This window comes from Schistocerca gregaria, chromosome 2 (genome assembly GCF_023897955.1).
Source record: "Schistocerca gregaria isolate iqSchGreg1 chromosome 2, iqSchGreg1.2, whole genome shotgun sequence".
NCBI classification, from domain to species: Eukaryota; Metazoa; Arthropoda; class Insecta; order Orthoptera; family Acrididae; genus Schistocerca; species Schistocerca gregaria.
In genome coordinates, this window is record NC_064921.1 from 482,943,295 (window position 1) to 482,968,125 (window position 24,831).

The following is a 24,831-nucleotide window of genomic DNA, read 5'->3' on the forward strand; positions in this document are numbered from 1 at the left end:
GAGATCTAATTTCAGGGCAGAAGGGCAAATAGAGTTTTAGAATATCTTTATGCCCTTTGTTAAACTGCCTGTAACGGCTGAAAAATCAGCAATGTCCAACAGCAGACAATACAGAAGGCAGTGGGATACACTAAATTGGCGATACGTAAGGAATAGCTGTAGTCTTTCGATAGTAATCTCAGAACTATTTCCTATGCAATGAATTCCGGTGATGAACTAGAGCGTGTTCTGGAGGAGGGAAATTAAATCTAACGTTCGACATGTCAAAGCGTGGAATGTTACGAAGCTGAATGCTGCAGGCAAACTTAAAATCTAAAATTTAGATTTTTTTTTGGTCATCAGTCTACTGATTGGTTTGATGCGCCCCGCCATGAATTCCTTTCCTGTGCTAACCTCTTCATCTCAGAGTAGCACTTGCAACCTACGTCCTCAATTATTTGCTTGACGTATTCCAATCTCTGTCTTCCTCTACAGTTTTTGCCATCTACAGCTCCCTCTAGTACCATGGAAGTCATTCCCTCATGTCTTAGCAGATGTCCTATCATCCAGTCCCTTCTCCTTATCAGTGTTTTCCACATATTCCTTTCCTCTCCGATTCTGCGTAGAACCTCCTCATTCCTTACCTTATCAGTCCACCTAATTTTCAACATTCGTCTATAGCACCATATCTCAAATGCTTCGATTCTCTTCTGTTCCGGTTTTCCCACAGTCCATGTTTCACTACCATACAATGCTGTACTCCAGACTGATATCCTCAGAAATTTCTTCCTCAAATTAAGGCCGGTATTTGATATTAGTAGACTTCTCGTGGCCAGAAATACCTTTTTTGCCATAGCGAGTCTGCTTTTGATGTCCTCCTTACTCCGTCCGTCATTGGTTATTTTACTGCCTAGGTAGCAGAATTCTTTAACTTCATTGACTTCGTGACCATCAATCCTGATGTTAATATTCTCGCTGTTCTCATTTCTACTACTTCTCATTACCTTCGCCTTTCTCCGATTTACTCTCAAACCATACTGTGTACTCATTAGACTGTTCATTTCGTTCAGCAGTTCATTTAATTCTTCTTCACTTTCACTCAGGATAGCAATGTCATGAGTGAATCGTATCACTGATATCCTTTAACCTTGTATTTTAATTCCACTCCTGAACCTGTCTTTTATTTCCATCATTGCTTCCTCGATGTACAGGTTGAAGAGTAGGGGCGAAAGGCTACAGCCTTGTCTTACTCCCTTCTTAATACGAGCACTTCGTTCTTGATCGTCCACTCTTATTATTCCCTCTCGGTTGTTGTACATATTGTATATGACCCGTCTCTCCCTATAGCTGACCCCTACTTTTTTCAGAATCTTGAACAGCTTCCACCATTTTATATTGTCGAACGCTTTTTCCAGGTCGACAATTCCTATGAACGTGTCTTGATTTTTTTTTTTTAGCCTTGTTTCCATTATTAGCCGTAACGTCAGAATTGCCTCTCTCGTGCCTTTACTTTTCCTAAAGCCGAACTGATCGTCACCTAGCGCATTCTCAATTTTCTTTTCCATTCTTCTGTATATTATTCTTCTAAGCAGCTTCGATGCATGAGCCGTTAAGCTGATTGTGCGATAATTCTCGCACTTGTCAGCTCTTGCCGTCTTCGGAATTGTGTGGATGATGCTTTTCCGAAAGTCAGATGGTATGTCGCCAGACTCATATATTCTACACACCAACGTGAATAGTCGTTTTGTTGCCACTTCCCCTAATGATTTTAGAAATTCTGATAGAATGTTATCTATCCCTTCTGCCTTATTTGACCGTAAGCCCTCCAAAGCTCTTTTAAATTCCGATTCTAATACTGGATCCCCTATCTCTTCTAAATTGACTCCTGTTTCTGAGATTATGAGATAAAATTTAAACTTGGAGGGCGTTAGTGAAATGGGTAGGTTGCAAATAATTCTGAACAGATGAAGAGGGGATATTAAGTAGAGGATAAATTAGTGGTATGAGCATCGTAATCGCCAAAGTATTATTCTCAGGGTTTGGACTACGTAAGTACTAATCAACATTTTACATGTGTACTTGCCTACTTCATAAGCTGATGTTGTGAATTAGAGACAAAATAACAGAAATGAGATACTAAAATATGTGAAAGGCTAAGAGTTTGAAACTTTGTTATACGACAAGGAATGGAAGATGAAGTTACTGGTGAATATGAGATAGGAGAAATGAATAAGAAGGAAGAAAAGGGTTTTCAGTTCTGTTCCAATTATTATAGCATTCGCTCCCTTTCAGAACCACAAGGAAAGGAAGCATAAGTTGAAAACTCCAGGATATGCTGAATTGAATCGTTGGGAGATAAAGATTTGGAAATCAAATTCTAAAATGCAAGATGTTCGAGGTGTGGGCAGGCTCAGACCTTAACCCAGTAGAAGCGAACGGAAAGATTTAATTGAAGGGAATAAAGAAAAATAAACGTAGACGATAAAACGTAATAGAAGAAGTTAAGAAAGCATAAGACGAAATGGAAGTTTTAGTAAGTGAAAACGACGAGAGTAGTGCAACGGAGTGTAACAGAATATAGAAGGAAACAATTAAGGCTGGGTAGGTCACCATAAGAATCGCGAATATAAAGGGGAAAATGCCATCGGTGACAAAGTAAATGCGAGCTTATGGATAAAAGAAGCCGAAGTAATAATCTTGTGAATATGCAAATTATACAGCAGTATAGACTGGTTAGGAATGACATTAACAAGCAATGAAAGCATGGTAAATCAGAATGAAAGGGAATGAATTGAACATATCGACAAACATATTGGAAAAATCAATACGACGAGCAGTAAGTTTAAATGTGTCTTTGGAGAAGAAAAATATGAGTGGGTTAACTCATGAGATCCAGATGCAAACCTATTTTAAAAGGGAAAGAGAGGGCAGACGCATGGTAAGAGTAGGGCAAAGACCAGTGTAATGAAGGGAAACTGATCCGAGGTGTGACAGATGTGGAGGAGGAAGTTGATATAGAATAAATAGGTGACCCAGACATGCGATCAGATTTTGAAAGAGCAACAGCAACAGAAGTCGGTAATACATCTTGAAATCAGTATTAGACGAAGCTATAGAAGGAAAAATATTCAAAGGAAAAAAGAGATTAGAATATATCCAGCAAATAATCAAAGATGTAGTGTCAAAGGGGAAAGGAACTTATAGCGGTCAAAAGCAAATCAGTCAAAAGACCGATGACGAAAGGATGATGACAACAATCGAGAATGGAGGATGAAAGAGGCATGCAGAGATAGAAAGGTAGACACGGAATAAAACGAAATTGTATGAATTAGCCACTGAAAAAGATAAATTTTTTGAAAATAAACGTTTGAGTAGCTGCAGAGGTAGAATGTGACATTGACGTCAGTAGACGAGGAAATGATTCGTTTTTATTGCATCGACTAGTCTCTCATTCTGTAATACTGATAAAAGATGTACGTAGCTGAGATTTTATGTCACTTTCGTTGTTAAGCATACCGAAAAACCAACTGAGTTCCCATAGTTGTCGGTTATTTCAAATGGAGAGTAAGGAGAATTATACTGCTGCGCGATGTATCGCCACTTTGTTGTTACCAACAGCTAACAGAGGTAGGGGAATAGAGATATAACTCCCATTGATTTTGCAGTGTATGGCGAAATACTATGTACTTAGATTTCCTGGCAAATTAGGAAACTGATGGTTAGGTTTTATGGCACCAAACTGCTGAGGTCATCGGTTCCTGAACTTACACACTACTTAATCTAACTTAACTTACACTAAGGACAACACACACACCCATGCCCGAGGGAGGACTCGAACCTCCGACGGGGAGAGCCGTGCGACCCGCGACAAGGCGCCCCCTAGACCGTTCGGCTACCCCGAGCGGCTCACGGAAAATTGTCCTGTGTACATTTGCTACTAATCAATAACAAATGTGAAACCGTCGATTGGCACTGTGGTTTGGAGCTCAGGTAACTGTCTGGCTAAGTGTACTTACCACCTCCAATAGGACCATGCAGAGTAAATTAATATAGTGTTCATAACAATGCCTGTGTTGCGAGACACGAGGAGAGTCCGATTTGTGATGAGTATCTTTCTCCACTTAGTGAAATATGGGGTTGGAGGTGGGGGAACTGAGGCGGCGTACCTGCCAGTACGTCGGTGTTTGAATAGCTGATACCTAGCTAACAATTACTAGTCGATCTGTATAATTCTGTTCAGCGACTTAGCTGCCAATTGCACTGTGATATTGGGGGTATGCGGGAAACGATGTTATAGCCACCATATTTTAACTCGATCACCTGCATTACCTGAGGAGAACGAATGCTCAGACCGCTGCGTAGTTTGTGTGTCTCCTCGTGGGTGCAAATAAAATGTGAAGTCCATGTTTACATCCCTTTTCCCAATATCATGTTTAAGAGGCCTATACAAACACCAACCAACCGACCAATTTCATATGTAGCCTGCAGACGTCCCGGCTTTACCCAACTATTACAGCGCTAGTGTGACAAAAGACGAACTTTTGTCAGGTGGTCGGGACGACAACGCTATGCACGGACAATTGGTCGGCTGAAGTGGCGGTAGGAGTGGGGTGATGTGGGGTTGTTATTTAGTACCTTGGGAGGCTCGGCTGTCGGCTTGTCGTAGCCAACCGACTGCCCGAGAATATATGTTCGTCAATTCACCAAAGCGCCCACACACGTCCAATTGGTCGGTCGGTCGGTGCGTATGTGGTGCCTTTCACACAGAGGTGGTGTCAAAGCTTGGACGTCCGCCGTAAGGAGTCGTGGCTGGTCGCTCTAGTGCAGGCAGGACTCGAGTATTCCTCACAGAGCTCTCCTCGGAGAAGCACGAAAGCTTCACACTGCTGTCAGCTCCCTGAGAGCGGACGTTTGGGACGGAAGTCGTCAGGTGACTGCCACATTTCTAATACTTAATGCTGCCTTTACGTGGAGCCGAAGTTTAGCATGTGTTAGTTTGTTGTTAAATATAGGGTGTTACGAGGTACTACGGAAATGTGCGGCAATTTGAATCAACTTGCACTGTTGAATATGTTACAATTGTCAATATTCGACTGCGATAGGCCAACGGGTATTCAGTTAGTAAATCTAAATTCAGTTGCTAGGTCAATTATCAAGGAAAATTAAACCGACGATACGTGTTGTTATTCGTCAGAGCTGTCAACGCAAGAAAATGCATATCGTGCTTTGCTCCATTTCAACATTCATTGTGTTCTACGCGCAGTACATACCCTAAATTTTCAGTAAATTATGCGGTCACAGTAATACTCTTTTCGTCAAATAATTGTAAGGGGGGCGATTATAATTTGTTGTTTGGGCTGACAGACGAAATGTTTCAATTAATTATGATACGAATGGTTAAGGTCGAGCATGCCTATTCTTAACGGCATTCTATAGCTCCTGACTAGTTTGGTACAGTAATAGAGCGTATGTTAATGCTCACATTGATATATTTCAGATAGTGGAGCATTCACTTCACCTTTGAAATAACGGAAAATAGTGTTCACACGATAGAAAAATCAGTATTTCAGTCTCTTCTTAGATTCCACAATTTAGCGATAACTGTATTTTGATGTCGTAACCAATGCCAAAATCTTGGACAAACCGTCAAGCCGCACTGCATTAACGACTAGGTTCACTTATTGGGCTGTTAGATGCGTCGAATTAAATTGCTTTTTTTAGCCTATGAAAGTCTGTGGTCTAAAGCGTCCTCTAGCTCACTATATTTGACTGAAGTTTCCAGCCACTGCACAAATAATATTGTGCAAATTGGGTTCGGCACGTGTTAGTTTCAGTAGCCCACATTACTTCTTAGACGGTGTCTGCGCCACAACGTACTAATCGGGGTCGGGTGATCTATTATCGGTTCCTACTAAATTTTGCAGTTACTTTTTTTCGTTTCATCGAATAAGACATATGTATAACTACATCATGTTTCCATTCACGTTACTACTTTACAACGCCAGTATACAACGTTTTGACAGACATCACAGATTAATCATTCGTAACGCACAAGACATTTCTTGTGCACTTACGTTGTAACACGTTTCAGTAGCGAGGTGGTTCATTAATTACATAATTATCTGTATCGGATGTTATCCTTCTTGCCACGTTCCTGTGCTCTTCATACTTTTCCTTAGCAATATCTGCCACTACGTACATTTGCATTACTCCACTACAATTGTCATTTTCCGACGTGTTTTAAATTATTTTAACGTGAATTAAAATTCAGGCAATGTTTCTTAATTATAGTAAAATGTATGCACAACCTACACTACGTCAACAAATTAATATCGACATAGAAGTAATTTACACAGTACAGTTGCTCTTTTGATGAAAGATGTTGCACACTGTGACTCCTGGGGTGCGATCTGAAAGTTTTGTTATGCTTAAAGAATAAATTTTGTGGAGATAGACAGTAATTCTTTCTACTATTATTACCGGGTTAGACACACATACGCTGTCATCAGATCTTCTAACATTATTAGATGTTAACGCTTTTTTACGACACTTCAAGTCAGAGATAAGTTGGGTCAAATCATAATCAAAAGTGACAGGGAACATCAGTACGTTTATCCGTGTTCCGTTGAGCCACAAGTCTTCAAAAGCCACGTTAACGGCATTTCTTATAAGTAGACAATACCACGCTACGATATCAGCTATCTCGATTATAATTTTGTCAGTTAATTCTTTTGTACTGAAAAGAGGTTCGGCTACCTTTAACAAAGACGTCTTGCTCTGTGAGTAACTCTGCCTCGCGAAGACTAATTCACAGCTTTCTTAAATTTCCATATTTTCTCTTGTAAGATGCATATATGGACAAACAGCATTTTGTTGAACAGCATCCAAGTCTATTACGCGTGGCTCTGTCCTACTTTTAGAGGTGTCTAGTTTGGATGAACCAGGCATACTGTGCCCTTCTGAACAGTAATTTCCCTTACAAATGTTAACCAAATTTCTATATATCTTTAAAGCTTTTGCAGTTCTTTAGACTACATTCGTTAGAAGCAAGAGTTTCCCAGTTCTCTCTCCTCCTCGAAATATTCCCGCACCGAACACCAAAAATCTCGTGCCTGACCACCCAAAACATGGTCATATCGCTGAAGTTTCCGTTCAGCAGCCACGCTTTAATGCACATTTGCCCAAGTTTGACATTCGGTAGATCAAAGAAAACTTGCATCACATAACGAAACTTATCACATTCTTACGATGCCGGTCTCGATCGTAGTCTGCGAATGGCTACAGTTGTTACGGCCTGCAGTAGCGGAGAATTCTGAACGGAACAGCAGGCGCGGGTAAGGGCGTTCTGACTGGTGGTCGCTATGGCAGTAGCCCTGTAAACAGCTGGGCGTCTGTCACTTTGTTCCTGTGATCCAGGTGCAGACTCCAAATTGTCTGCACAGCATAAGACGTGCAACTCGCCGCGCCTTCGGAGACCTAGATAGTTTTTAACATCGCGAGACAGATTGGAACGTCATTGTGAGACACTGCTACATGAAGGGTGGTTCCGCAGACTTCAATAACTGGAGCATACTCTCTCTCCTTACATAACTTTGAGTAGGTTACTCTTCCAAAAATTGCCTAAAGTTAGTCACCCTCCTGTGTAGTAATGGGATCTTCACTCGCATTTCGGATTTCGCAAGAACCACTCTACAGATACAGTCATAAATTTACTGAATGCTTAATAAAATCTTAAACATAATTTCATGCAGAGTTATCTTAAGGGATGAAATTCTTTGGCAAGTTCTCAGGAGAGACGCATTCATTACACGGAAGAAATTACTAAGACGTGTGTAGGATTCGCGCAATCACATCATGCAGTCATCTAACACACAGCAGTATTAACAAGACCTTAACAGTACTTTTATCCAATTACGAAATAAGAATGCTTTACCCTTCAATGAACAAACGTTGTTACAAACAAAGGTGATGTACGAAGCACTAATATTCTTTGAGAATTTATCCATGGACATACATTGTCTGACAGATCAAAGAAGTGTTGTCAAATGTTTAGATGTTCCTTCTTAAGTTTCTATACCGCAGAAAATATCTTGAAGAGACCTATGTATCATTTATACGTAAAAAAAACTTGATGGTGGCATATAGCTGATCATTTTTAAGTTTTTCAATGTGTGTTGTGTGTTTCTGTTGATGACCCCTACATCAGAATGTTTATCATGAATATGATCTGTGGAAGAAAAAGCGAAGATGACTTTGTTGACAGGGACAGAACACACTTGGTGACATGTTTTACGTAGGAGTATGCAGACTTGAGAGATTTTGCCACCACGAGCAGATAAGCTGTTCTTGGCTTTTCTGTTTCCTTCCTCAAGCTTAAATTTTGATTCCAACCTGCTTAATTTGACAAACTGAGAAACCATTAATAATTGTAATTCCTCAGTGAAACTGCTCTTGTCTCGCAGTACCTGAAGACGACTGGGTTGCTGCTTGAAAAAATGAGCAGTGTATCAACGGCCTGGCTGAAGAGATGGAATTAACCTACTAATAACTGAGAGAAATCTTGGGAGATAACACTCTAGGTGGAAGAAATTTCTGTACTGGTCTTTTTACCTCCGATTACACTGACATGACCATAGTCATCGCATATCTCCAAATATCATGTCGAACTTCCTTTTGCCCAGCGTAGGACAGCAGTCGGACATGCCATGGACTCAACAATGCAAATCTATATAGCCATCCATAAGTGTGAAACTATTGCCAGTGCTGGATTTTGTGGCCGAACTTACCTTTAGATTATGTTCCACAAATGTTCGGTGTGATTTATGACGGGTGATCTTGGTGACCAAATAATACGATGTAATTGTCCACAATATTCTTCAGACCAGTCACGAACAATTGTGGCCCGGTGATAAGGCGTATTGTTGCCTATAAAAATTCCGTCCTTAAATGGCTGCAAATGGTTTCCAAGTGGCCTAACGTAACCACTGCCAGTCAATGGTCTGGTCAATTGGACCAAAGGACCCATTCCATTTAAACACAGCCCAACCAGCCTGACTTGTTCGCAACTTGAGTCCACGGTTTCGTGTGGTCTGCGCCACACTCGAACCACGCCATCAGCTCTTACCTACTGAAGGCAGGAGTCGCCTGACCAAACTAGTTCTCCGGGGTCCCACCGATGTCATCACGACGCCGGCAGAGCCGCTGCAGGTCATGTGCGCTTAGCAAGGACACTTGCGTCTTTGGCCTGCTGCCATAGTCCGTCAACGCCAAATTTCGCCGCAGTGCCCTGGCGGAAACGTTCGTCGTATTGTCCCACAATGATTTCTGCAGTTATTTCACGAGGTCTTACTATGTTACCACTGGAAATTCTGTAAACGCAGCTTGTTTCCGGTCGTTAAGGTCGTCGGCCACTGCGTTGTCCGTGGTGAGGTAATGCCTGAAATTTACTATTCTCGGCACACTCTTGACACTATGTATCTCGAATTATTGTTCTCTCAAACGATTTCCGAAATAGAGTATCTCATGCGTTATGCTCTAATCACAATTCCGCGTTCAGTGTGTTAATTCCCGCCTTGTGGCCGTAATCACGTCAGTAACTTCACGTGCATCGTTATCGTCTTCAGTCCAGTGACTGGTACGATGCAGCTCTCCATGCTACTTTATCTTGAGCAAGCTTCATCATCTCCCAGTACATACTGCAACCTACATCTTTCTGAATCTGTTTAGTGTATTCATCTCTTGGTCTCCCTCTACGATTTTTACCCTCCACGCTGCCCTCCAATACTAAATTGGTGATCCCTCGATGCCTCAGAGAACATATCCTGCCAACTGATCCCTTCTTCTAGTCAAGTTGTGCTACAAATTTCTCTTCTCCGCAGTTTTATTAAATACCACGTCCTTAGGTAAGTGGTCTACTCATCTAATCTTTAGAGTCCTTCTATTCTCTCCTTGTCTATAGTACCGTACATGTTACACTTCTATACATGCCTACACTGCACACGTGAATCACCTAAGAAAAGATGACAGCTCCACCAGTGAACTGCTCTTTGATATATTGTGTACGCGATACTACAGAGATCTGTGTATTTGGACATTACTATCCCATGACTATCGTTACCTCAATGCGTATAACCTACTGAGATAAAAGTAGCAAGGGATGTTTCTCATACTCGAGTCTGGGCAGAGTAATGTCTTTGTTCTGTAGCGATTGTCACACTGTTGTTCTTTCATATATTCCATGGTTCTCTACAATAATTTTGTTTTCGTCGACCTACAAACATCTAAGAACAGTCTGACAGATCTAAGAAAAGTGCAAGAAAATGCTGTAGCTGTGTGCGATTCAGAGGATGAAGTAGATTAATCACTAAGCTGTTAGTATCTAAAGAATACACTAACGGATGTTGGCAACCACCACCACGATGATGATTATGGGTGGTGATCATAATTTACTTTCGTTTGACGAGCAGAGTAAATATTTATGCACTGGATCTTGACTTCCTCGTTGTACTAGCGGAATACCATTTGACCTAATAGACGAAACTTAAGAAGCCTGGGTTACCTTTCCCATCAGTTGCGGCAGGTTGCTAATAAAGCGTGGCTCCGGTGTTTATTAGCAGGAGGCCTTTCCATTATTGATACAGCATTACTATTATTCTTCTGACATAACAATAGTTCCGAAGACATATTAAATACGGCAAAGGTTACTCCACGCCACTGTCGTTTGTTCGTCACGCTCAAACGTGGAACGACGAAAATTAAGACTGCGTATATGGAACAGTTCTAATTTTCTAGTTTGAGATTGGCAATTCACACACAATCTTCTTCCCTCAGAAGACTGTGATGTAGCGCTCGAACACTTTCAGCCTTCTCAATTTCACTATTACGACTCAAACGGCTAGAAGGAAGCCTTCACTCAGTAAATTTCTCAGCCGTTTCTGGGGATGGCGAGAGGTCAGATTTGAGTATTCTTTCCCCACAGACAAGTTGTGGGCAAGCCCGCGTCTCCGACGCGCATCAGGCCTCGTCCATACACTTTCATCACTCTCTCATCTGACATCCATACCCTTTCATTCTCTCGGTCTTACTACTAACACACACACACACACACACACACACACACACACACACACACACACACACACACACACACACACACACACACACACACAGAGAGAGAGAGAGAGAGAGAGAGAGAGAGAGAGAGAGAGAGAGAGAGAGAGAGAGAGATTCGATCACATTTAATTGGCATCACTTACTGGAAATCACTTTCTTAGTGAGTGAAGTCACTGCTCGGTCCCTTATCCAACCAGTCAACTGTAACTTAAGTTTATCCATTGTCCAATTAACTCGCCGGTACTGATCAAGCAGACCAGTAGCAGATGTAGCATCATGACGCTAAACTGAATCGATGTCAACCTTTAACTCGGCCTTCCGAAGATTCGAAACAATAGCTCTACAGAATGTGTACCCTAAATGTTGACTGTCTATAACTGCACTAAATTCCCACAAATCCTCGAGTAAATTTAATTTGGCCTACCGATAAACGCACAAGAAATCTTTTTCAGTCTTGCATGTAATGTGGATTCACAACGTTGTATTTTAATATTTCATAGATAACGAGTAAACGGGAATCATTAGTGAACAGACCCCAGTTGGATCCTAGTTTCCTGTTGTCAACCTATGCCTCGTGGTGCCAGATTTGAAGACAATCTGCTCTATAAATAGAAACAGGTGATGTTTAATAAAAATGGTGATCAAGACTTTATCATAACTGAGATCACGGTTCCTGAGACATGACGACAGTTATGAGAAAACATCAACACTGTACAGGAGCGACTTATGGATGTTTCTCTTACTCTTTTTCTTTTTTAGAAACGTTCTCATGGGAAACAAGCTTCCATTAATCGCGCTTCAACAAAAATTTTCAGGTTGCTGCTCACCTTGTCTGAAATAATTTCTTTCTGTGCATACTAATAATCCGATCACGCTACCCTATTATGAATAATCCCTCTCAGAGACAAGGTAGTGGATTTTCCAGCCAATCACCTCAGAAATAAAGCCTTTTTTCTCGAATCTTCGTCTGCCTACATAGTATAGTGCAGACGTATAGGTATACAAAGTATCCCTCGATACAACACAATATATATTGAAAAAGGGGTGAGCGTTGTTTCTAAATTCATTCAACAACTGGCTCTAGCTTCAATATCTTCATTGAAGATCATGTCGTTATCAGAAACTCCTTGGACCCGGACCTTTCTCTCATTTTGATAATCAGTACCCTGACGTGATGCAGCTCACCATTTTTCCATAGGTCAGGAGTAAAAGACTCATCTCCAATGCCGAAGATAGGCTTTGAACGAACTGTCTTCCAGAGAAATTTAAGGTCACGGTGTGAAAGTGTGGTGTGAAATTATATGTCCGACTGACCACGTGTTCAAATCGTTATGTATTGCGCATATGTCGTCCTACTGAAGATGGATTCAAAATATAGTAACTGTAGGTGATCAATCCACGAAGGTGACTCTTGTGAACATTTTCTGTATGTCAGCTGCATGGACAACTACCCTCCACGTTCGCCAGTCTGCTCAGTTTTTAAGAACAGAAGATACAGGAATAGAAATCTATTGACAATGTGTAATACTTAAGTACAGAAGAAATATGAACTGCTACATCCTGTTGATGTTGTGATCAAATAGACTAACATCATACACCCCCCCCTCCTACCAACCTTCCCAAACCAACTTTTCTACGACTCTCAGCGCCGATGGTTCCTTCGGTGCCTTCTTGGGGAAACAGTTATGGCATCCAGCTGTAGAAGCATTCCCATTCTACACTTATTGGTGGCAGAGCAGTCCCTCAGGACCAGAGGCCCAGTGTCTGAAGAAGCCGCGCCTTGCTGGTTCCACCGCTGTTTGCTCATCGTCTTTATCCATGCTCACTACATATAGCTCCTTGAACGATCCTTTCCCACCAAAGGTTGTGCAGAGAAATAGGAACAATAAGAATCTGGGAAAGACTCGCCCAGTGCCACTGCTGGCACAAGAACTCGCTACACAGCTAGATTGTGGGATACTAGTGGATGTGGGTACATCCTCACTAGTTGACAAGTAGTGATCCTGCAGGGTTACTGGTCCTTCTGGCCCCTGTACAATTAACCTGGCCATCTGTCAAGTGATCATTCAATGAAATTTAGTGGGTGTTAGTGTCACCTGCTGGTGCAACACTTCATGTTCGCCTTCTCAGCAATCTGAATTACTCACCAAGAAATGCACTTCACTGATGACCATTCTCCAATACTCTACGATTAATGTGCATTTTGTACAAAATATTAGTCGTGAGAGGTCATCATATGGATGTGTAAATCAGTCTGGACGGACGTAGTCAATGAGTGGATTCCTATTTGTACCTCATTAGATGTAATAACAGTGTGGGTGCAAACAACCTCAGCATTCCAAAGTCGCAACGTTTACTCACCTCCAGGCAATGCACTTAGGTTGAATTGACCATGTTACTCAAGATATGACACCTTTCCTCCTGCTCGGCGACTTTGGCGCACACCACTCTCCAGTTCGTCTGGTGGTATGGCGCCTCTTATTAACCAACTTCTCATACCCATAATTTGTTAGTCCTTAGTGATGGTTCTCCTTCCCACATCAACGCCTATCGAACCAATGATCCCTTTCCGTAATCTTGGAGCTTCTCTACTACGTTATTGATAGTGACCAATTACTGCTGATCCTGGCCTTTCCTTGACACCACCAGACAGATCGAATTTTCTTCATAGCCATCTGGTCTCTGCCTTCTCTCAACGTCTCTCAGACATTATATTGGAGAGGTAGTGCAAGGCATCTCGGATGCGATCATCTACACCTCTAGAACTGCTGTTCTCCTTCGTAAAGGTCTCCCACGTGGCCACCTGGTGCTGTGGCAAACCAAAGATGTCGCACTAACTCTGCGGAATTGCCGACGACCCTTAGTGATTCAAACGACATCTTTTACTGACCAACTTTACCAGTTTTAAATTATTTCATGCTAAGGCTCACTCTGTTATCAGACCCAGTAAGAAGAAATCCTGGGAGCTATGTCTTCTTCCTTGGGATGTATGCTTCCTTATCAGGTGTGGGCCAACATCTGTGTTCCTTCAGCCACCACAATCAACAGCTGTTCTGGGTCTCGTCCTACAGGATGGTCGCCTTACCGATTCATTGGTTCTAGCAGAACACCTTGCGATCCACTCTGTGACAGCGTCAGAGACCCCTTATCCGCTGACTTTCTAATGTAAAGGCGCTAAGTTGAAGGCTTCCACTTAAGTTTCGTACCCAACCAAGCTGAAACCCATAACAAAACTTCAGGGACTGTGAACTACTGCAGGCTCTCGCCTTGGCCCACGACAGAGGCCCAGGCCTTCGCCCTAATTCACTTCAATGCCAAAAAATTTTCATCGTCTTTGTCTACATAGGGAGTATATCACCACTTTTAATCATCACATTTTACTTACCTCCATGATTGGGGATTGGGATGCCCCGCCTACCAACTTCAATTCATTAGCTATCATCCCATTGGTGGCTCCAGATTAGTCTGCACTTTACTCAACTCCCATCAGGTCCAAGAGAACGGTGTACCACAGGGCCTTGTATTGTTACTGTGTTCCTCATCGCCAACGATGGATTAGTGCCTTCTGTTGGGCTGCTGCTCACCACTGCATTGTATGTCGACGATTTTTGTATATGGTACAGCTCCCACTCAGTAGCCTCTGCTGAATGCCAGCCCCGGTCGCTATCTAGCGCGTGTCGGCAAAGGCTACCCAATTCTATCCTTCATAATGTGAGACATTTCTCCCATTTTCCCTCAGTCCTTCCCGATCTGGAATTTTTATTAGGTACCCAGCCCCTGGACATCGTAGTACAGCACCATTTCTAGGACCTCCTTTTTCATACTTCAAAAAAAGCTGACTTGGCTGCCCTGTATTAGTCAGCTGCATGCAGCAGCAGCCCCCCTGCGGGTTCGGGGGTTAGAATAGGCCCGCGGTATTCCTTCCTGTCGTAAGAGGCGACTAAAAGGAGTCTCCAATTTTTCGGCCTTACATGATGGTCCCATTGTTGGGTTTGACCTCCATCTCTCAAAATTTTCCGAAGAGCGAGCCGATTGGGGAAGGGCGCCTTACTTGGTGCATTGTGTCCATCTTGCGATCAGACCTTTCGCCAGCTTATACACCGTTGAACTGCAGTCCTGTCAGCTCTCCATCTCTTGGGCATGACTCTTTTTCTGCGTGCAGATAACACCTTGAACTGTGCAGTGCCTCTTTCTGCACCAACGGCGACCATGGACCACATGATACCTAACATCCAGCACAGTAGCCAGTCCGTTGTGTTGGTTGTAGCCCCATGACAACACAGGAATCGCTCTACTGGTGCCTGCGCCGTTAACTCCCCACGTATGCCAAGGAGTAGATTCCTATCCTCCTGGGGTATCGGGACTCCCAGCAACGGCCATCCTGCCAGGTGGCTCTTGCCGTGGCTGGGTGGCGCCCGTGGGGAGGGCCCTTGGTCGGAGTAGGTGGCATCAGGGCGGATGACCCGCAATGAAGCGTGGTACATCGTCTCTCGCTGGTGGTCAGCCGCCAGCAGTCTCTAAGCGTTCTCGGGCTCAGTTTAACGCTCAGAAATACGATCCGAAAACGTTCCCCTCCCTGGCCGCACTGTGGGAGGAACGTAAGTCTCAGGATGGCAGTAGCAGTTATTCGCCCCGCTTCTTAGTTTGTACAAGGGTTGATGGGGAGTCTTTTCTCTCCACAAAGCCTCAGTTCTTCGTCGAGCATTTAGAGGACAAGTTTGGGGAGGTGGAGGGCTTGTCAAAAATGCGCTGGGGTCAGTCCTGATACAAACGGCATCCTCTGCCCAGTCACGACGGTTACTCGCTTGTGACAAGTTGGGGATGTTGCCGTTACGATCACACCCCATAAGGGTTTAAATACGGTCCAGGGAGTTATTTACAATAGAGATTTTCTTTTGCAGTCTGAAGAGCTGCGCGTCAATTTAGAGCGCCGAGGTGTACATTTCGTCCCGCGCGTTCATCGGGGTCCGAAGGAAAATCAGATTGCTACCGGTGCCTTCATCTTGGCCTTCGAAGGGGATACATTACCGGAAAAAGTCAAGGTGATGGTCTACCAATGTGACGTTAAGCCCTATATCCCTCCCCCAATGCGGTGCTTTAAGTGCTGGAAGTTTGGCCATATGTCTTCTCGCTGCACTTCCAGCCTCACATGTCGAGATGGCGGACGCCCATCACATCCCAATACTTCATGTGCCCCGCCTCCCATCTGTGTCAACTGCGGGGAGCACCATTCACCTTGCTCGCCAGACTGCCGAATTTTCCAGAAAGAGCGTAAAATCATGGAATACAAGACCCTGGACCGACTAACCTATACTGAGGCCAAGAGGATGATATCTTCCTACGCTGCTGCTACGACACCTGTGCTAGCCCCGTCTGTTTCTCAAATTGTGGCCGGATCGACGAGTAGTAAAACTCCTCCAGCCCCTTCTCCAGTGGGGGGCTCTACCCATCGGGTTGCTCCTGCGCCACCTACCTCAGAGCAACACCATCCCACCCATCGGGGACGTCCGTCCCCACTTCTAAGCCGGAGAAGTGTCCAATTTCATCGGCTTCTCAAGCTCCCAAGGGGTCCCTTGGGTCCCACCCTTCACAGGTTTCCGCCAGCGAGAAGGCTGACGACCGACAGTGGCGTAAGTGCCCACAATCAGCTGGTCGTTGGGCTTCACGATCCTTCTCCGTCCCAGAGACTGAATTGGTGAAGCCCTCCCAGTCGGTGCGACCCAAGGAACGGCGTGAGAAACCCAAGAAGAGCTCTCAGCCCAAGGAACTCGCGGTGGCAGCCATCCCACCGCAACCTTCCAGCTCTGCGTCCGAGGATGCGGTGGAGATTCTGGCGTCTGCTGAGGACCTCGATCTCGCCGGTCCATCAGACGGCATTGAAAGCACTATCACACGTGCTAAATCGGACGGAGCAGGTGACCCAGCGGCGTAATCTCCCTTCCCAGTCCCGTCAAGCCTTTCTCAGCCATGGACAACACCATCCTCCAGTGGAATGCGGCGGTTTCTTCCACCATCTAGCTGAGCTCCGCCAACTTATCAGCATTCACCCTTTCTTCTGCATTGCTCTGCAGGAAACTTGCTTTCCGGCAATGCGACCCCCCGCCCTCCGTGGCTATCGGGATTATTATAAGAACCGGGCAGCTTATGAAAGGGTGTCTGGTGGCGTCTGCATCCATGTCCTGCACTCTCTTCACAGCGAGTCTGTACCTCTCGACACACCTTTAGAGGCTGTCGCTGTTCGGGTGTGGATGCCACAGGCTGTTCCCGTCTGCAGTCTTTACCTTCCACTGGAGGGTGATGTTGCGCAGCATGTCCTGGCTGCTCTGATAGCTCAATTGCCTCCACATTTCCTGTTACTGGGCGACCTTAACGCCCATAACCATCTGTGGGGTGGGTCAGTGGCAACAGGTCGAGGCGCCATTGTGCAGCATTTATTGGCGCAGCTCGATCTCTCGATCTTAAATGATGGTGCCTTCACACACTTCAGTGTGGCGCATGGCACATACTCCACCATTGACCTTTCGATCTGTAGCCCTAGCCTCTTACCGTCTGTCCAATGGAGAGTGCATGACGACCAGTGTGGTAGTGACCACTTTCCGATCTTTCTGTCACTGCCACAGCCTCAGTCTTCTGGGCACCCCAGCAGATGGGCTCTGAATCGGGCTGACTGGGACTTGTTCTCCTCCACTGCCGCTATTGAGCCTCTCTCTAACGATGACATTGATGCAGTGGTTCAATCGGTCACCACCGGCATCGTTACTGCCGCCGAATCTGCCATTTCCCGTTCTTCTGGGTCCCTTCGGCGGCGGTCTGTGCCTTGGTGCTCGCCTGAGATCGCTGAATCGATTAAAGCTCGGCGGCGGGCGCTCCAGGGTCACAAGCGACATCCCTCAATCGACCACCTTATCGCCTTCAAACGGCTGCGTGCGCGAGCCCGCTGCATTATCCTCCAACACAAGCAGGAGTGCTGAGAGCGGTATGTCCCCCCCATTGGCCTCGATGTCACTCCATCGCAGGTCTGGGCCAAGATTCTCCGCCTCTATGGCTATCTGACCCCCTGTCAGTGTCCCTGCACTCTCACTGAATGGAGCAGTCATTGCAAACCGCTTGGCAGAGCACTTTGCTATGAATTCCGCTTCTGCCAACTACCCCTTGGGGTTCCGCTCCATTAAGGAGCGCATAGAACGTAGGAGTCTTTCTTTTCGCATTCACCATCCTGAATTGTACAACGTTCCATTCAGTGAGTGGGAATTTCGAAGTGCCCTCACCGCTTGTCCTGATACCGCTCCTGGGCCAGATAGCACCCACTCTCAGATGCTGAAACACCTTTCAGTGGACTGGCAGCGACGCCTCCTCGATCTTAACAACCGCATTTGGGTCGAGGGTGAGTTTCTGTCGCACTGGCGGGAAAGTCTTTTTGTCCCCATTCTGAAACCAGGGGAAAACCCTTTGGAGGTGGACAGCTACCGTCCCATTAGCCTCACCAACGTTCTTCGCAAGCTGCTCGAACGGATGGTAAGCAGGCGCTTGTATTGGGTACTGGAGTCTCGAGGCCTTCTGGCTCCGTCTCAGGGTGGGTTCCGTAAAGGCCGCTCCGCCGCCGACAATCTGGTGAGCCTGTAGTCGGCCATCCGTACTGTCTTTGCACGCCGTCAGCATCTGGTTGCCGTCTTTTTCGACATGCGGAAGGCGTATGATACGACATTGCGTCATCACATCCTTTTTACGCTTCATGGATGGGGTTTTCGGGGCCCTCTGCCGATCTATATCCGCAATTTTCTGTCGTATCATACCTTCCGCGTGCACGTCGCGGCCTCATGTAGTTCCTCCCAAGTCCAGGAGAACGGTGTGCCACAGGGTTCTGTTCTAAGTGTGTGGTATGGTGCTATACTGTTTATTGGATTTGGTACTAGGAGACATCAGATTTAAATGTGCCTTCAATTATCTGGACGACATAGTGGTACATAGTTTGGACTTCCTAGGGCATGTAGAACACCTCAGGGAAGTTTTAGGTTGTCTTAGGGAAGCTGGGTTGACTGTGAAGCTGTCTAAGCTCACATTGGTGGGAAAAGAGATTCCCTTCCTAGGGGATGTTTTATTTGCTGAAGGGGTGAAGGTCAACCAAGCTAGAACACCGGTAATTAAAAGTTCCCGTGGTCACAGAATGAAAAAGACAGCTTGTTTCATTGGAATGGTATATGTTTTTAGTAAGTTCCAACCCAACTTTGCACAAATTGCTGTTCCCCTGAACCAACTTAGTTGGAAGGGCGAGAGGTTTGAATGTGTGGGGAACCCCAGAAAGCTGCATTTAAGGCATTGAAATGTGCCGTCAGTAATGTCCGTGTTTTGGGTATTCCTAATTTCAATTTGCCACTTATCATGCAAACTGACCAATCTAATTCTGGTGTCATGGCCATTCTCATGCAAGAGCAAGAGGGAGAACATAGGCCTGTAGCTTATGCATCAAGAGCATTAACAAGCCCCGACTCATTACTCTCTATAAGAGCTTGAGGTGTTAATGTTTCGTACACCTAGGAGGAGTTCAGGTTTTATCTTGAACAGAGAAGATTCCATTTAGAAATGGGTAACCAAACCTTAAGCTGGGACCTGGTGTGGCCGGGTAAGACGGAGAGGGTAGCCTGCTGGGCAGTTGGCATTTCGGCCTTGGTCTGATTTCAAATGAATTAGGGACACTCAAAATCAGGTGGCAGATGCCTTGAGTTTTAGGCTTAAGGATGTCATTACGGAAGATGACGAACGAGACTGTTTTGGTCCCGTCTCCGGCAGAAGATGTGGTGGAGCGTCCAGGGGAGTAGTGGCGATGGCTAATGGTAACTGAGGTCCTGAGCAGTTTGGAGGTTTAGGGGAGGAACAGCATAGATACCAGGATACAGGTGAAAGTCTACTCCTTGCAGAAGCAGCTGCTGTGTTAACACACTAAGGACGATGACAGGTTAAAGATTTGCGTACCACGAAAACTGGTGATTTAATAGCTATGAACGAGCTCGCTGCGGTCGTGGGAAATACTGTCTCCACTTCCCTGTATGCGGACTTCAGCCTTTACTACAGCTCTATTGGAATTGCAGCTGCTGAACGTCAGCTACAGGGCGCAATCCGCAAGGCGCAGTCTTGGGCTGTAGCGCATGGTTTTCAGTATTCCGCAGCCAAGACCTGCGTTATGCATTTCTGCCGGCGACGCACTGTTCACTCGGAGCCGCGGCTTTATCTTGACGGCGAGCTTCTTAAGGTGGTGGAGTCACATAGGTTTTTGGGGATGGTTTTTGATGCCCGGTTGACTTGGCTGCCTCATATTCGGTAGCTTAAACAGGCTGTTGGCGGCATCAAAATGCTATGCGATGCCTGAGCCACACCAGGTGGGGCGCCGACCGATCTACTCTCCTACGGCTTTACCAGGCGTTAATCCAGTCCCGTCTGGACTATAGGAGTCTCTTATGGCTCAGCATCCCCATCTGCGTTGCGGGTGCTGGACCCAATCCTCCACAGCGGGATACGCCTTGCGACTGGTGCCTTTCGAACCAGCCCTGTGGACAGCATACTTGTGGAGGCAGATGTCCCTCCACTGCGGTTACGACGCCAACAATTACTGGCTGCTTATGCTGCCCATGTTTTTAGCTTGCCCGGGTATCCAAATTATCGTGTCCTCTTCCCGCAGTCAGTCGTTTATCTGCCAGAACGTCGGGCCCGGTTGGGTTGTCCGATCGGCGTACGTGTCAAACAGCTTCTTTCCTGGCTTGGGTGTTTCCCTGTTCCAACTCCTTTCCGGGCCACTCTGCGTACACCCCGTGGTGTGTGCCTCGCCCTTGCCTTCGGCTCGACTTGGCACATGGCCCGAAGGATTCAGTTCCTCCGGAGGCCTTCTGACGCCGCTTTTATTCCATCCTGGCCACGTATCAGGGCTCTGGCGTTGTCTATATCGACGGTTCGATGGTTGCTGGTCGTGTCGGTTATGCACTAACTCTAGGGGACCATTCCGAACAACGTTCGTTGCCGGCTGACAGCAGTGTTTACACTGCTGAGCTGGTCGCCATCTTTCGTGTCCTAGAGTATATCCGCTCTTGCTCAGGTGAGCCTTCGTTATCTGTAGCGATTTCCTGAGCGGTTTACGAGCTCTCGACCAGTGTTTCCCTCGTTCTCATCTGGTGATGGCTATCCATGAGTCCCTGCATACTCTTGCCCATTGCGGCAGATCTGTGGTCTTTTTTTGGACCCCGGGCCATTTTGGGATACCCGGAAATGAAACCGTTGACCGCCTGGCGAAAGAGGCCACCAGTGCGCCGTCTCTGGAGATTGGCCTCCTGGCGGCTGATTTGCGGGCAGTCTTACGCCGCAAAGTTCTCTCGTTTTGGGATGCTGAATGGCGCGGTCTGACCACCCCTAACAAACTCCATGCCGTCAAGGACACGACGACTGTGTGGCGGTCATCCATGCGAGCCAACCGCAGGGAATCAGTCGTCCTCTGTCGGATCCGCATTGGCCACACCCGACTCACGCACAGTTACTTACTGTGTCGTGAGGATCCCCCTCTTTGTCGTTGTGGGGCGTCCTTGACGGTGGTCCATATTCTGTTGGAGTGCGCCCTTTTAACCGTGCTCAGGCAGACTTTTGCATTGCCTGACACGCTCTCTGCTCTTTTATCAGATGACTCTGCCATGGTGGACTTGGTTTTGTGTTTTATTCGGGCAGGGGTTTTTATCCTTTAATCTGGGTTTTTTAGTGTAGATTCTGGCTTTTAGCCTCTGATTTTAAACTGAGTTTTTTAAAGTGTTCTTGGTGGTTGGCTTTTCCTCTTTTTCTCTATGGTCGGCCAACCACCATCACACTGTGTGTTTTGTTTTGTCTGGTCTCTGAGTATTTCATGTCGTGTTTTGTCTGCTGTCTTTCCTGTTCGTTTTTTATTCTCTTCGGATGGTTTTAGTTTTTGTGGAACAAGGGACCGATGACCATAGTAGTCTGGTCCCTTTAATCCCACAAACCAACCAACCAACCAACCATGCAGAAACAGAACACTCTGCTTCCTTGCCTACCCATCTTGGTGTGCGAACAGTGGTACTCTCTTTTATTTACTGGACTCGTGTTTCGTCGCTCCTGTATTATGGTCCACAGGTTTATGGCTCAGCTACTCGTTGAGCTTAAAAAAGGTTAGACCCAGTCTAACATTGTGGTGTGTGTCTGGCCCCATATATTTCGTGTCAGGTAATATCAACAGCAGCAGACGATGGTCAGCAGGTGTAGGACTCGAGAGCTGGGAGGGAAGGCCTGGAGATACTGGGAAATTAAATTTGAGTATCATGCACTGACACAGCTTACTTAAGCAGATTTCTGGAATCGTAATTAAAGTTATTTACAATCTGAGACGGTAGATAAAACATCAGACTTCGGAAAATTACCATCCACACATTTTCAAAGACAATAACGACAGAGAAGTGCGAGAATTCTCGCAGATACAACACATCAGCAGCTCATGCACCGTAGATGACGACGAGGATAATGAGAAAAATAATGGAGGAGAAAACTATTGATGACAATCAGTCCGGGTTTAGGGAAGTGAAGGCATCAAAGAGGTAGTTCGAGCGTTTGCTTGATTCTGGAAGCAAGACTGAATGAATCTAAATGGGAGTTCATACGATTTGTCGACCCATAAAAATCGGTCGGCACTGCGTGTGCGATATGTTCGAATTCTCGACAGAAGAGGTGCAAGGGAGGGGGGGGGGGGGGGGTAGTGAGAGGGTTGTTGATACATAGTATGCGCAGGAACTAACAGGGGAAAACAAGAATAGATCAAGGGTAAATAATTTGGATTATAGAGTGTAAGATGAGGTCAAAGCCTTTTACCTCTATTGTTCGTTTCACACACGGAAGAAACAGTGCCGGATGTAATGTAAAACATCATTGTGATGAAAATTCAGGAGGAAATGATACCATCACGTCACTGCTACCTCAGTGAAAATGATTTAGAACCTGGTCAGTGGAATGAATAGTTACGTGAGCACATAAAATGGTTTGAGATAATTGATGAAAGACGAAAATAGTGAAGAGAAACGGAGCTGAAACAAGCAGTGAACTAAATATACAATTAGAGACGACGAAGTAGACATCGTTCAGGAATTCTGCTTCCTGGAAAGTAAAATAAGATATTGGAGGAAGAAATTAAGAGCAGGTTAGGGCAAGCAAACAAGGCATACCTGGCCAAAGTAGGTCTATTAATGTCATACATCGGGAGAAATTTCCAGGAGCGTACCTTCGTAACACAGTATTACATGGAATGAGTAATGAACTGTAGGAAAAACTGGGGAATAGAATAGAAACATTTGAGTTGTGAGCTACAGAAGGATGTGTTAAATTTGAGCGATGTTAAGATTTTGTGCATAATCGACGAGGAGAGGAACATATGAAAAGCAATTTCTGATTTCAGTTAATGCTCTGTTTGCTTCTGGTGATCTACTTTATTTCCTAATTCGTGTCCCATCTGTTGATATACTTTTAATATTATAGAATTACCTAACATATTAGTGGTGACGATTTTTGGAAAGGTTTAATCTTACATCTGCACTATTTACACATAATTCGGTTAAACTGATCCTGTAACCATAGAAGTTCACAGAAGATAGTAATACCGTCAGCGAGTCTTCATGATTGATATCGTTTCACGCTTAATTTCAATCCCGCGTTTTAACCTTTGTTTTGCTGCTATCATTACTACTTCGATGCACAAATTCAATAGCATGGGCGAAAGACTTCATCAGTTTTACCCACTCATTAGTTGGAGCTCGCTGTTCTGTTCTCCACTTTTAATTTACCCTCTTACTAATTCTACATATGTAGCTCACTCCTATTTTTCTCAGACTGTAGAATACCCCGCAACATTTTAGAATGTTTTCAAATCCTATGAACTTCTCTTCATCGATTTGAGCAGTGCTTCCATTACGACATGCAACGTCATATCTTCCTCTCTGGTGTCTTTACGTTTTGTAAAGCCAAACTGATTATTTAACAGGTGCTCAATTTTCTTTCACTCACCTCTGCATCTTGTTCTTGTCAGCAACTTAGTTTCATGAGCTGTTCCACTGACTCCACAATACTTCTCTCATTTGTCGTCATTGTCTTCTGTACTTCATTGATGACAATTTCCCAGAAGTAGACCTGTAATTAGTAACGCAGTTACATTATACATCTGTGTTGCTCTAGGAGCACATCGTGACTATGAGGGTTTAATCGTCCTCTATTTAGTCCTTCCATCCAGCTACGAACCAACTAACCCACAAGTGATCCCGCATCGTACGCTACGTCACAATGGATGCCATATGGTCTCTCTCTCTCTCTCTCTCTCTCTCTCTCTCTCTCTCTCTCTCTCTCTCTCTCTCTCTCTCTAAGCTATGGGCCTTACTCTCGTGAGTTTCCTACACTGAACAGTGTGTTACAACTCAACCTCTGAGTGTGCTCCATTGTGTTGTAAACCGGATGTACAAGACAGTACAAAAATATTTACAAGCTGCCACCTTCAGAATTTGAGAGAGAATATTCCAGTCAACATTGTCAAAAGCTTTCTCTAAGTTTAAAAATGCTAGAAATGTAGGTTTGCCTTTCCTTAATCTAGCTTCAAAGATAAGCCGTATGGTCAGTATTGCCTCACGTGCTCCAACATGTCTACGGAATCCTAACTGATCTTCCCAAAGCTCGGCTTCTACTTGTTTTTCCATTCGTCTGCAAAGAATTCGCGTT

The 24,831-nt window shown here is 45.0% G+C and overlaps 1 protein-coding gene across 4 annotated transcripts in view; it reads left to right on the forward strand.

Moving 5' to 3' along the window:
• Window positions 1–3,924: 3,924 nt before the first annotated feature.
• Window positions 3,925–24,831, forward strand: part of LOC126327511 (uncharacterized) — a 48,446-nt gene continuing 27,539 nt past the window's right edge. The window contains exon 1 of one of the 4 annotated variants that reach the window (XM_049995897.1): window positions 3,925–3,969. The gene's annotated coding sequence lies outside the window, so the exon portion shown is untranslated. Of the gene's footprint in view, window positions 3,970–4,611; window positions 4,910–24,831 lie in introns of those variants that run through there. The other 3 variants (XM_049995893.1, XM_049995895.1, XM_049995894.1) reach the window with 3 other exon arrangements.